Raw genomic sequence first — 14,460 nt, forward strand, 5'->3', positions numbered from 1 at the left:
GGATACCGTGGGCACTCAGCGGAGGGGGAGGGGGAAAGCATTCTCTGGCAATATGGCGCCCTTCTGGGTTCTTCTCCGCAGTAAAAGCCCGCCAGTGCCAAAACCTCAACCAGTCACAGGTCAGGGCTCACTTCCTGCCCAGCCCCATCCAATCAGCTACCGTCCGTCCACCCGCTATCCAAACCCAGAACGCAGCTCCCTATAAATGTACGCACAGTCCTTGAATAAAGTGGAACTTCTCTGGCGAACTGTCAGCTCGGGTCCTGTCGTCTTATCAGCTCGGGTCCATGCGCCCTTTCAGTAAGTAACAAAAGGAGCCAGGCAGTGGGTTCGAGGTGAGCTTTAATGTAAGCGCTCTCGGGTGAGGTTACATGGCTCGCAAGGGAGTAGGCTGGGGAAGTCGCACCCAGGGTGGATACAAACAGGTATTTATAGGGGCAGGGCTGTTAGTGGTTTTTTGCCCATGTATGGTATGAAATTGAGCAAGGTTCAGTTTCCGGTTCTTGCCTTCCAGGGAAGGTAAAGTGGGGGGGGCGGTGGGAGTTATAAAGATGGAGGCTGCCAGGCTACTTTGATGCTGCTTTCCGGTCCTCCCGATCCCACTGGCCCAATATTCCCACCTTTTTTTGTTGTTATAGGGCGACGACTCACATCTGGCTACTTCCTGCTGAGTAACGGGCATCATAGGGGTTGTCAGAAGTGGGCACACAGGAGTAGGAGTTGAGCAGAAGCTGGTTGTCGGAAAGGGGTAGGAGTGGAGGAGAAGCTTGTTGTCGGATACCCGAGACACCTCACGGATTCATTCCTGAATGAAGCGAAAAATACAGGAGGCCAAGGTTAACAATATCTGGAAAATAAGGAGTGGGCTTCGTAGGGTGAGGAGCCATGTGGTTAATGGATTTTGCCACCACTGATGTGAGGTAGGGTCTCCCAGGCGATACGGGGTCTGAAGGGAGTCAAAAACTTTGGTGAGAGTGTGGAGATTGGTTTCGACTATGCCTGTTTCATTGATGTAGCAACAGCCTTCTTCATTGAGAAACATGTAGGTGCCACCCCTATCTGCAGTGAGGAGGTCCAAGGCACATCGGTTCTGGAGGGCTATTCGAGCTACCGATGTGATCTGGCACTGCAGGGAGGCTAGAGACTCCGGTGAGGCCTCGATGGCCATCGGGAGCCTTTCAGAAAGATCTCTGGTTGAGTCTACAGGGTGGATAAGTGCCCCTATGCCCAGCCCTGTGGCCACCAGGGAGGAGGCCAGGGAGACCCCCAGGACTAGGGGGAGAAAAGCCACATGTTTTTGTTTTTCTGGTGGATTAACTAGGGCAATAATTTTGGCCTGGCTATAAACGGTGAGCTGGGGGACCAATGAGACAGGCAGGCAGAGGAGGGAGGCAGAAGAGTTGAGAGACTTGGAAAGGGTGCCACTGCACCAAAAGGAACCTCCAACGGCGTGTTGGCTGGTGGCGTTTGACTGGGTTGTATTGCAAAGAGAGGAATTAGGGGAAGAGTAGCAGAAGGGCAATATTAGAGCTTGGGGGTTAGTAAACAAGGGAATGTTTTGGAGGAAGGGTGAAAACCCCTGAGGAGTTGGAGTGGGGGTGGTGGATTGATTAAATGGGCCAGGAAGGGGGACAGCCACCAACAAGGATTTACCTAAGGCAGCACACAGAAAGCAGGGAGACAAGTTACCCATGCCAGAAAGGTTGGCAATGGTGGTGCCCTGCTGAATGAGCTTTACCCAGGAGAAGGCGTCTTGACCTAGATGAGGGCCAATCTGCAGGTGTTCTTGGAGAATGTGCCTGGATAACCCTAGTCTGGTTACTGAGAACAGAAAAGACCTGAGGGATGACCTTTGTGTAGGCCCCATAAATGTTAAGGGAAGCGGCAGGGTAAGACTGGAAGAGCCAGTGGTACAGTTTGGCATCGACTCCGATGGCCCAGTGGTCATTCCAGGGATCTGGAATAGTTAAGTAATAAGTGGTTTTTCCATTAGAGGTGAGGCAGTATTGGGCCCATTTGGTACCTGCACTATCCAGCTGGGAGGTGTGCATTGTGCAATAATGATAAGGGCAACCATTGTTAGTTTGAACCCAGTAAGTGCAGCAGTTGTAATGTGTTTCATCATAAACAAAACAGATAGCAGGGTTTGAGCTTACTCATGGAGCAGAGTTAAAAGCTGAGATAGAGAAATTAACTGAGGCCTGGCATCCCTGTGGTTGGCAATCAGTGGTGGAAATAAGTCTGGCATGGGTTTGATGATTGGTTGTCCAGGTTTCTGTTAAATAAAATCTCCATCTCTATCCTGAATCAGTAGCAGTGGGACTAAGAGACACAGTTAGGAGGAGAATGGTGACGTGATAGCCAAACCTGGGTAGGCCCCAAGGGCTCGGTTTTCCATATATCTTGGGAGGGAGACTCAGAGGGGGCACACTTAAGTTTGGAAAGGTGTACCCAGGGATGGTGTCCCAGGAATTTTGCGGGTGTGGGGGTTGTTAGAACCACCATGTAGGGACCAGTCCACCTGGGCTGTAGGGTTTTTGGATGTGGTTTTTTCAGTAGGACACTATCCCATGGGGTTAAATCTTGGGGAGTATCCGTGGTGGAGTCAGTTAATGGTCCCTACGGGGTGTCCTTAGCTGCCTTCTATAAGGGTTGTGCTAGGAGGGAGAAGTTGGGGATCCACTGTCGGAAGAAACCCACAACACCCAGAAAGGAGAGGATGTCATCAGCACTCTGGGGAGGTTGGAGATCCCAGTGAAGGCAAATATGGTCTCCTGTAAGAGACTTGGAAATGGGGGTTAGGGATATGCCTAGGTAAGTAACTGTGGGGGTGCAAAATTGAGCCTTGGAAGGAGTGACCCAATAATCCCTAGACACAAGGAAATTTACAAGGGTGGCAGTATCCTCTTGGGAAGAGGATAATGAGAGGCTGCAAAGAAGGTCATCCACATATTGGAGGAGGGGGCTGTACTTTAGAGTGCAAAGATTGAGATATTCGGCTAAAGACTGGCCGAAAAGATGGGGACTATCTCTAAAGGCTTGTGGCAAAATAGTCCGGGTAAGTTGTTGCAAAGTATGTGTTTCAGGGTCCTCCCAAGTGAAGGCAAAAAGGAAATAAGAGTCTGGATGAAGGGGGACAGAGAAGAAAGCATCTTTGAGGTCTAAAACGGAAAAGTGGGAGGTGATAGGGGGAATGTTGGAGAGCAGGGTATATGCATTGGAGATGACCAGATGGAGTGGGACTACGGCATCATTAGTAAGTCTTAAATCCTGCACTAGGCAGTAGGCTCCAGTGGGCTTTTTTATGGGGAGGATAGGGGTGTCACAGGGGGAGCTAATGGGTATAAGGAGTCCCTGCTGGCGGAGCCGATCTATGATGGGTTTCAGTCCTTGTCGGGGGGTTTCTAAAATGGGGAATTGAGGACGGGAAGGAAAGGGGGTCTGATCTTTTAATTGTATTTCTACTGGGGAATGGTGAGAAGCTACTATTGGCTTAGAAGTATCCCAAACCTGGGGGTCCACTGACAATGGGAAGTGGGGCAGTTGGGAAAGGTCAGGTGAAACTAGGGCCAAAATAAGGTGGGTGGAAACAGTGGGTGAGGGGGAAAGACGAATGGTGGTCTGGAGCTTGTGAAGGATATCCCGGCCGAGGAGGGGACGGGGCAGGAGGGAATTATTAGGAAAGAATGAGAAAAGGGAAATCCATCCAGGCTACAGGAAAGGGGTGGGATGGTCCTTGGATTAGAAGAGGCGCCGTCAATTCCCATGACCACCACTGTGGAGGAGAAGCTGGTGCCCGAGTAGGAAGGCAGAACAGAGGAGGTAGCCCCCATGTCCAACAGGAAGGAAATGGACTTACCTGCTACCTGGAGCATGACCCTGGGCTCAGTGTGGGTGAGAGGGGTTTCCGAGTCTGGGCCCCATCAGTCGTCATCCAGGCCAAGAAGCCGGAAGGCAGGACTTCCTGGCTCGGAGTTTCCCCTGCATGGAGGAGCTGGGGATCCTCCAGTGCTGGGGCAGTCAGATTTCCAGTGGCCCATCCTCCAGCATTGAGGGCATGGGCGTGTTGGTTCCTTCGGATTTGGACGTTGACAGGCCCCGTGTCTGTCAGTGCCACATTTGAAGCAAGCCCTCGGGGGGGGGTGCCCTGGGTTACCCCTTTCCATTGGTTCCCAGAGCCAGCCGGCGGCAGGGCTACTACCAAGGCTTGGGTTTGGAGTTGGACCTTCTGCTGGACCCAGGCCTATCTTTTAAAGTTTGGCCGTTTCCTCCCGGGCATTAAAAACTTCAAATGCCATTCTCACCAGGTCGGGAATGGGAGTTTGAGGGCCCTCCTCAGCCTTTCTTAATTTTTTACAAATATCAGGGACTGACTGAGAGATAAAATGGGTGACTAGGACAGTAGCTCCTGCCGGGGTGGAGGGGTCTAGGCGGGTAAACTGAAGTAGGACCTCAGTGAGTCTATTAAGGAAAACGGCAGGATTTTCATCTGTACTTTGGGCAATTTCCCGCAGTTTGTCGTAACTGACAGCCTTATTAGCAGCCGCCTGCATTCTGGTGATGAGGCACTGAACCATGCAGTTGCGACATCTGTGGCCATCTTGACCGTCGCCCAGGATAGTCCCACCCAGGGTCTGTGGTGGGAACTGCCTGAGCCCCTACGGCATAGTCGGATCAGTCAAATGGACCTGATCTGCACGTTCTCGGGCAGCAGCCTGGATGCGGTACCTCTCCTTGGCAGTGAGGGTTGTAGTCCGGATGACATGTAAGTCGTGTCATGTTAGGTCATATGCTTGGGCTAAATATTGGAACTCTCTGTTATAGTTTCCCGGGTTAGCAGAGTAGGAACCCAGCCACTTTTTTATTTGGGAGAGGTCTTGGTGTGAGAAGGGTGCATGAACTCGAACCACTCCTTCAGCACCAGCCACCTCCCTTAAGGGGCAGACCAGGTTGGGGGCAGGTGGGATTACTCGGGACCGTGTCTGGGCAGAAATGGGAGGCGAGTTGGGGGGTGAAGGTTTTGGGTCAGCCTGAGGCACCAGGGCAGGTGCTGAAGGAGCAGGGGAAGGGGGAGAAGGAGGCTGTGATTAGGGAGGGGGAGGAAGAGTTGCTGGCCCCCGAGCCGGCGGACTGGCCAGGTTTTCAGGGGGTTTGGACAGAGGAGAAGGGGGTAAGGATTCAGGGGTTTTCAGGGCAGACGGAGCCAGTGTGGTCCGAGCGAGGAGGACTTAGGAATGGTGGGTAGGTAGGGAAGGGACGTGAGCACACTGGGGGCAAGGGTGACGTGGGAGCCATTCCATAAAGAAGTAGAAAGTCAGAGAAACAGGTAGAGGAACAGGTCAAACAGACAGGAAGTCAGAGTTGGGCTGTAGGAGCTCAAAGGCAAACAGATAGGAAGTTAGAGTTGAGCTCCAGGAGCTCAAAGGACAAGGAGGAAGTTGAAGTTGAATTCCAAAAGGAAAAGCCAGTTAATTCAAAATGAAACCCGGTCTGGTTCCAAAGCAGAAGTAAAAAAGGGTCAGGAGCTTAACAATGGTGGTAGAAGATGGAGAAGCAGACAAGAAGTTAAGGTTGAGGTCCAGGAGCTCGGAAATGTGCGCGGAACTCCAGGAGATCAAGAAGGAGAGGCCGGTCCACTTAAAATGAATTTAGATTGAGCAGTTCCCATAATTCCTAGCGTGCAGCCCCAGAAAAAAGGCTGAATACAGGTAAAGGTAAGGGAAATAGCCGTGGGTCCTGGCTCAGACAAATAAGAGAGAAAGGGAAAAAGAAAGTAAAAAGTTTGGTTTGATCTGGGGCAGGGGAACTTAGAAGACAAGAGCGGGGGAGAAACCAGCGCGCACAAGTAACATGGGTAACGGGAGCTCCAGGAGCTCCGGAGACGGGGACAAAACAGTTACAGTAAAATGAAAGTAAAACAGGTGATGGATAAAGGGAGCTCCAGGAGCTCCGGAAAAAAGAATGAAGCAGTTACAAATGACAAAAAGCAAGACTAAAAAGGAGGAAGGGACCTCCGGGTGCCAGGAGTGGAGCAGCCACAACTGAGCTAAGAACCTGGAAGACGGAGGGTACAGGAAAAAGGGGCAGAGCATAGCCCCCAAAAGCCCGCCTGTACAAACTCTGGACCACTTGACCTGGCGACCACAGAAATTACTTACATTTGTGAAAACCTGATAGCCGGCAATGCCCCGAAGGAGTCGTTGAGACTGATTGTTTAATTGATGTCCCCGCCCCAAATGGCAATGACTGAGGTGGCCCTCGAATCCTGTGAGAGACCGACCAGCAGTCATTCCAGAAGGGGTTTTAGGGTTAGATTTTGGTCGGGCAGTTTCCACGATTCCCTGTCGGGCAGGCCAGGGGTTCAAATAGACGTCACCGTTTGGATTCCCAGGCTGTGGACAGATTAAAAGAGGCCACCGTGAAGATGGGGACATGTCACCACCTTCAGGCACCGGACAGGAGTCACCTGGTGACTTGGTGGAGTTGCCCTGACGTGGCCATGCATTTCCAGGCAGGGCCATCCCGATTGGGGCATGGAATCGGGGGAACTTACCCGGTGTCTCGAGGCCTGGGGCTCAGATAAGGTCCTGGTAAGGAGAGGAGGGAGGCTCCCACCGGAGCGCGGCCTCAACCTCCCCCTGAGTTTTGGCACCAGATGTCCGGTTCAAGTCGGCGGTGGTCAGTAACAAGAGGAGCCAGGCAGTGGGTTCCAGTCGAGCTTTAATGGAAGCGCTCTGGGGTGAGGTTCCGCTGCTCACAAGGGAGTGAGGTCGCGCCCAGGGTGGATACAAGTAGGTATTTATAGGGGACGGCTGTTGGTGGTTTTTTGCCCATATATGGTATGAAATTGAGCTGGGGTCAGTTTCCGGTTCTGCCTTCCGGGGAGAGGGGAAGGGGGTGGAGTTAACAAGATGACGACTCAGTTGCTACTTTGTTGCTGTTTTCCAGTCCTCCCGATCCCGCCTATCCAACACAGTGGAAAACATCTGCCTCAATATATGACACAGATGCTCCTCGATTTATGATGGGGTTATGTCCTGATAAACCCATTGTAAAGTTGAGAATTCTTAAGTTGAACCGTGTGTACTTTTTACTGACAAAATTGAGGACTTAGAGGGATGGTAACTGTTATATTATCTGTTTTCATCCAGGGTTCCTGGCTCATATCACCCTCTGGCCTTCTGTCCTCCTTTCACCTGCTCCCTTTTCTCCCCGAGGAAGGAATTCTCTGACCTGTCTTAGACACCCATTTCAAAAGGTGCCCTGCCCCGTGCCCAGGAGGAAGGAGAGAGGCCAAGAGAATCTGAACAAACAGGCCTCACTCAGTTTCCCCACCAAGTTTGTTAGTATTAGGTCAAACCCTTTATCAAGTCACATTTCCACATGGTTGTCTGTGTTTCAGTCATGCCTACATAACGAAGTTTCCATAAAAACTCAAGAGCACAGGCTTTGGAGAGCTTCTGGATAGCTGAACATGTGGAGGTTCCTGGAGGGTGGCACACCTGGGAAGGGCATGGAAGCTCCTTGTCCTTAGGGACTGAGCCCTCACCTTGCTAGAGAATTGCCTGTTTGCTGGTGGGGAGAGACACCCACATATTTGGTCATAGATTTATTTTCTGATTATGACTGTTATCAAATAAGAATGCAGAAGAAAAATACTTCAGGGTGTGTGTGTGTGTGTGTGCGCGCGCGCGCGCGCGCGCGTGTTTTCCTAAACAGTAACCAAGTCAGCCGTGGTGAGTAATAGCCCACCCTACTGAGTTTAATTGTTGCCTCCATACTTAACACCATGGCTTCTATTTTCTTTGATGAGCCCTTTAATCCTTTAAGCAAGAACTGAACTAACCAAGGAAGGAGAGGGGCTACCATATCAAGAATGGGTCCCTCTCAGAGGGGCAATTATTCTCAGGAGTCCTATCCTGGCTGGCATTGGCATACTACAGTATCTGTAAAAATAATGTCTTTCCCTGATAAAATGATTATTTTTCCAGATAAAGTCCAGGTTTGAGTGGGTGGCAAAGAGCTGGACTGTAGCATGAAGGGCTCTACCATTGAGTCCTAATTACTGCAAAGATCCAGTTTAGTCTGAAAGACCTAGAGCAGATTGGAGTGTTTTATGGAATCAGTGGAAAGCTCAACAGAGGAGTCTCATCTGGGGCTCATGTTGTTCCCTTCAAGATGTTGCAGCATTTCAGCAAACTCTTACAGAGAGGTGGGACACTGAGGCTTCTATGGGAAGCAGAGTTTATTGATAGGCCGGCCTTGGCCCAGCAGATGAATGTCACAAAGGCTGAGTGCCCAAATGCAGCGGGTCTGTCTCTTATATTGTTACATTTCCAGGTTTTACAACAGGGTTGAGGATGCTTTATCTTAGGGTGGAAAATTACAGCAAGAAAAAAAGCAGAAGAGAAATTTTGTTTCAATAGTGTGTGGTAACCACAGAGTGAGACAAGGGGGTTGGGCGGTTGCAGCTGCAGAGGGGTGGTAGCTGTAGCTGGTTCTGCAAGATACCTGGTTTGATATCTGCAAGATGGCTGGACAAGTGAGTGCCTCAAAGAGACAGGTCTTGATTTGCTACTAGCCTATGTTGGAGATTCGGTACCAGACCACAGAATCTGAACTAGCTGCTACATACAGTTCTACTTAATAGAAAGCTGTATGAATCCAGCAGTGTTCCATAATTAGGTGAAAGAAATTCATCTGGAACCAGGCAACTACAGGCTCTGAGGGTACAACTCATTCTGCCCGTGCCTACCACCAGACTGCTGTCCCTCCCTTAATGAACTACTAACTTCATAATGGTCCCCATGACCTGGAAGTTTTTCTGGTTCACTGATGTGTGGACTGTAACAAGACTATTTGGCTTATGTTGTACAGGCATACTTCTGAGATATTGCAGTTTGGTTCCAGACCACCGCAATAAAGTGAATATTGCAATAAAGCAAGTTGCATTAATTTTTTGGTTTCTCAGTGCATATAAAAGTTATGTTTACACTATATTGTACCCTATTAAGTGTACAATAAATAGCATTATGTCCAAAAATTTATATACCTTAATTAAAAAATACTTTATTGCTAAAAAGCGTTAGAAAAATGGTGCCAATAGACTTGCTCAATGCAAGGTTGCCACAAACCTTCAACTCATAAAAGACACAGTATCTGTTAAGCACAATAAAGCAAAGCATAATAAAAAGAGCTATGCCTATATTTAAGAAGGATTGTATCCACTTCTTAGTGTTAGAGAGTACAAGGAGTAACAACTTATTCTTCAATATGCCCCCTACCACTGAGCGTACCAGAACTTCACTAGAATGGCAGTGCCCAGTGTTGTCTTTGGATTTGATTCAGCCTAGAACGTGTTAACAAGGCAAGTAGAAATAACTACAGATGGTCCCTGACTTAAGATGCTTTGCCTTATTGTTTTTTGATTTTGCAATGGGTTTATTGGTGTATTAAATGCATTTTCAACTTACTATACGTTCAACTAACAGTGGGTTTATTGGGACATCACCCCAGAGTTAGTCAAGAAGCATCTCCAGTTTGGGTTTGTTGTCTGCCAGGCTTTAGTCAGGAAACACCCATGAGACATGGTTTAACAGAGGGAATTTAACATGGGATACTAGCAACAAAGGTGTTGGAAAAGGTGAGAAGAACAGGGAGGCAACTCAGATTAGCAACTGAGAAAAGCAGCTACTAACCCTAGGGCCTGAGGACCAAAGGGAGGAGGTGATATATCACAGCCCAGGAGCCAGGGCCACCTTGAGAAGCTAGACTGATACACAGGGACTTTCCTCGCAAAGCTGGGACAATAAGAAGGGGTGTGTGGAGGGAGGTGAGTGAGAGGAGATGTAACCATTACCAGCATCACCACCTGGCAGTAAGAGTGGAAGGAAAATACTCTGGCTTATTCCCGACTCTCACCCTCTGTCTTCTGCTAGTGCCTCCCACTGAGTGATCCTAACAGGAAACCAGTAGGCAAAGAACTCTGGGAAATGCAATCTGCAGAGGTTAAATTCCTCAACATAGTGCACAGTGGGGGGAAGGCAGAGCATGATTTTAGAGCAAACAGGCAGAGGACTGGCACGTGATCCTACAGAGCCTACTGTGAGCTAGACTTGGGCAAGAGTCACTCCATAACCCTCTGAAATGAATGTAATAAGTTATGTTCCCTGGAGTTATTCCAAAAATACTCTTTGCCTCTTTTTACTATAGTTATCTTGGCTGCAACTTTTTTTTTAATCATAGGAAGAAAGGTCACAGTAGTGTTATAAGGTTATTCCTTGGGGGTACCCAGATGCCTCCCATACACTCAGGTCTGGAAACTGGGTGAAAGGTAATTTCTATCTTATGACAACTGACCTGAAGCCTCTGTGACAAGACCTGAAGTGTTTTCGGATAAACAGCAACAAAGTAAAACCTCAATTTCATTTCCAGAGATTTACTAGCAATCACTGACTGACATCTCTTCCTGTCAAATGATCAGTGTTATGCTGGTAGTTTTAACATCCAAGGGAAGGACACATGCATGTCTTTTAGGAGTTTAGTATAAATTTTACTGATAAGATGTATATAATTATACATATATTAAATACATATGCATATATTTATATACATACATCAGTTTAACAACCAGTTCACAAAATTCCTGAAAATATAACAATCACCTCTTGCAAGCCAATATTAGCCTGCCCAAGCACACCACTGGATGGATGACTTCGCTTTTGGTGAATTGCTTCTACCTGGGCTCAGCTTCCCTGGGCTCCTGCATTTGCGACAGAGCTCAGGAATCCCTTTCCAAAAGCAGTCCTCCTCCCAGTATGCCCAGCACCCTGAGGATGATGAGTACCCTTTCTAGAGCTAATGATACTTTTCCCTCATGACACAAGTTTAAGGAAAGGCTTTTTGGCCCTGACTCAGAAAGACTAATAACAGGATAAGTGAGATACTCAGATACAAGGGAGCAAATTTAGCACCCCAAATTCTTTCCAAGTCCTTCCTATATATGAGGCAAGATAATTTCTGGGTTTTCGATGTCATTTTGTATGGGCTAGGACTTGCATTCACCTACCCAGAAAATTATAAGAGAAGCAATAAGCTTCATGAATTAGCATGTCAAATACATAATTCCCGACGTGTATACCTGTAAATAAATTCAGCCCAATTCAGAATTTTGTTCAAACTTCCAAGGTCAAGCACTGTCAAAACCCACTCCTACAACCATTTTCTAGATTCTGATATTATTTAGGAGTCTTTCATCCCTTCCCTAGTGCCTTTTCTTATGCCAAACTCTAGATCACTTTAAAATCAGATTATTTTCTTTCCTTTTTTTTCGGTTTATCCAGTGAAACCATAATATGAAGGATTGTCAAAAAGTTCATGAAAAGATTGTATTATCTTTTAATTACATTTTTCCATGAACTTTTTTTTTTTCCCCCTTTTTTTGTCTTTTTTCGTGACCGGTAACGGGATCGCAACCCTCGGTGTTGCGCCCGCACCACACTCAACCAGTGAGCGGACCGGTCTCTATATGGGATCTGAACCCTCGGCGGGAGCGCCGCCACACTCCCAAGCGCCGCACTCTACTGAGTGCGCCACCGGGCCAGCCCTTCCATGAACTTTTTGAACTACCCTTGTATTGGTGGGCTAAAGGGGAAATTGGTTAACTATTCCTGAATGTTTGAGACAAAGGCAAAGTAGTTGGTATGGTTTCTTAAGGTTTTTTAGGGCTTTACAGTTTTAAAATTCCCAAAATTCGCCCACAGATTCTCATTTCAATAACCAGGATATAGACCATTCCTAATTAATGTGAAACATTTTACTTAAGAAACCTGCTGAAGTTGTGAATTCAATTAGCATTGTGGCTTAGCAATCCACAGGCCCATTCTTTGGTATTTAGCAATACAGCCCTACAGTCACAAACAAGAAGAGATTCTTTCAATTATGTTACAAAAATAGCTTGTGTTCCATTCCAAACCTTAAAGCAAAAGTTCTTTCTCTTCCTTATACTACCCAATTCTATTATGAACAGGCATCACATACTCCCCTTCAACTAGCATTTCTCATCCACTTTCAATTGGGCTAAGGCCACAGCAATCTAGACCAGAGCTGATTTGCTGTTTTACTGTTGCTATCAAGGCATGATACTTTCACGGCACAAAATATAATTAGGAGCCTTGCAATCTTTTGCTCCATCTTACCCAACAACCAAACTTTAAAAAAATCCACACTTCTTGAGGATCACTTGCCTGAAAAACACTCAATGTTGCCAATTTCTGTATTGATTAGGTTTCTTGGTTGAGAACAAAAGAACTTAATCTAACTTTAAAATGAAATCAAAATACCGGTGGGACACATCCTGGTAGGAACATGAATCAGGTCAGCTCTAAGTAGCAAAGCAGCAGGAACTTACATACCATCATTAAACTGTGGCCAAAGGATGACTCATATTCAACTCTATCCTGTGTCTCAAGAAGGATAGAATATCTAATTGGATTAAAATGAACCGTGTATAACCAGCAACACAAAACCTTATGGGATAACATAAGAGCAGCTCACCCACAGAAGTCTAGGGAAGGAGTTTTGTGTGCCTATTCGTGTGTATATGGTTTCTATTTGTATTTTAAACAGAAACAACAAATAGCTGACACATTCATATGTGTTTATAATTTTAATTTTATAAAGTTTATGTAGTTATAACTATTTGAACATATTACATAGACATGAAAATAACATTTTCAATTCATAATCTGCAAGACTTATTTTGAGTATATAGAGATCCACCTCGTTCTTTTCAGACTGCATTGTAACCTACTGAACTGATTTCCTATAATTTAAGTAATCAATTTACTAGACAAACTGTTCCAAATTTTTCACAATTCTATAATAAATGTGTTTACGCATCTATACTTCTGCACTTGCGCTTTTCAAGGAGATAAATTGCTAGTGTAGAATTGTGGCAAAGGGTGATTACATTCAAAATGTTGACAGGTAATGTCATGTTGCCCCTAAAATGGTTTTCTTCTAATTTACCTTCCCAATATATGAAAATGTGGTTTCTCACATCTGCACAGTACTGGATATCATCCAACCTTATGTTCTCGTAAAATTTCTGTTGGTTTGTGTTGGTAATGGTGAGGACTTTTAAAATTTGCACTTATCTAATCATTAGTGAGGCTGATAACTTCTTTTATTTCACTTGACTGTTTTAATTTCTTTATCCAAGAGCTGCTTGTTGATGTGCTTTGCCAGGCTGTATATCTTATCATTGCTGCTTTCCACAGACTTTTTATAAAGGCTATATCCTTTGTAATGTACGTTTAAAATACCTCAGCCTGTCATATGCCACTTAACTTTGCATAGAGTGTCCTATATCATGGAAAAGGTTTAAATCTTGTACATGGCCCTAAGTCATTTTCTCTTCATGGATTCTGTAATCCGTGTCCTGCTTTACTAAAGCCTTCCTGAACCTAAAGGCATAGACATATTCTAAATTCTCCTCTACAATCTTAATACTGTTTTCTATAACATCTTTAATCCAAATTAAATAAAATTCTCTGTAAGTGGTAAAATGTGGAGCTGACTTTATTTCCAGTTGGATAACTGTCAAAGGCTATTTAAATAATCCATCTCTCCCATCGCAACACCAAAAATACCACTTTTACAATATATGAAATTCACAGGTACATGACCTTTTAAAAAAATTTCCTTGAGATACTTGCCCAGTTACCACTCTACATGACTTTTAAAACAAAACTGTCAACGGAAAAATATCCTACAGGGATTATGACTAGAATTTAGTAAACGTACAGACACCTTTACAGCACTGAAATGTCCATCTAGGAACATGTATGGATCTCCATTTATTCAGAATTTCCATTCTCTGTCAACTGAGGTTAATACTTTCCTTTTATATATAACCATGAGTAAATTCAACTATAATTTCATTTCTTCCCTCAGTTTGATATCAGAGTTGACTTAGGTTTATGAAAGAAATGGAACATTTAAAATCTTTTTTTCTATTCTCTAGAACAGCTTAATTAGTAGATCCTTGGAAGTACATAATTATCCTATAAACCCAGGTGTTATGGGTTGAATGTGTCCCCCAAAGTTTCATGTATTGGAAATTTAATCCCCACTGTGACAGTGTTAAGAGAGTGGGAAATCCTGTTATGGTAATTGAAAGGTGAGGCCTTTAAGAGGTGATTAGATCATGAGGACTGTACCCTTGTGAACAGATCAGTCCGTTCATGCGGTAAAGGGTGTGGTTCTGATGGCTTTATAACAAGAGCTTTTGAGCAGGTTAAGTCTCTCTTACTCAGCCATTCACCATGTGACACCCTGCACAGCTGCAGAGCCACCATCAAAAAGGCTCTCACCAGATGTGTTCCCTGGACTTTGGACTTCCCAGCCCCCAAATTGTAAGAAATAAATTTTGTTTTCTTACAAATTACCCAGTTTCAG

The 14,460-nt window shown here is 45.8% G+C and overlaps 1 long non-coding RNA gene across 1 annotated transcript; it reads right to left on the reverse strand.

Annotated features, from left to right (window-relative positions):
• Nucleotides 1-325: 325 nt before the first annotated feature.
• Nucleotides 326-6,762, reverse strand: LOC103599649. The gene is made up of 3 exons (XR_551309.1): nt 6,554-6,762; nt 6,159-6,392; nt 326-805 (listed from the first exon to the last, which is right to left on the reverse strand). It is a non-coding gene; the product is annotated as an uncharacterized LOC103599649 (long non-coding RNA).
• Nucleotides 6,763-14,460: the final 7,698 nt, after the last annotated feature.

Source organism: Galeopterus variegatus, unplaced genomic scaffold, assembly GCF_000696425.1.
Source record: "Galeopterus variegatus unplaced genomic scaffold, G_variegatus-3.0.2 Scaffold3043, whole genome shotgun sequence".
Classification (NCBI taxonomy): domain Eukaryota; kingdom Metazoa; phylum Chordata; class Mammalia; order Dermoptera; family Cynocephalidae; genus Galeopterus; species Galeopterus variegatus.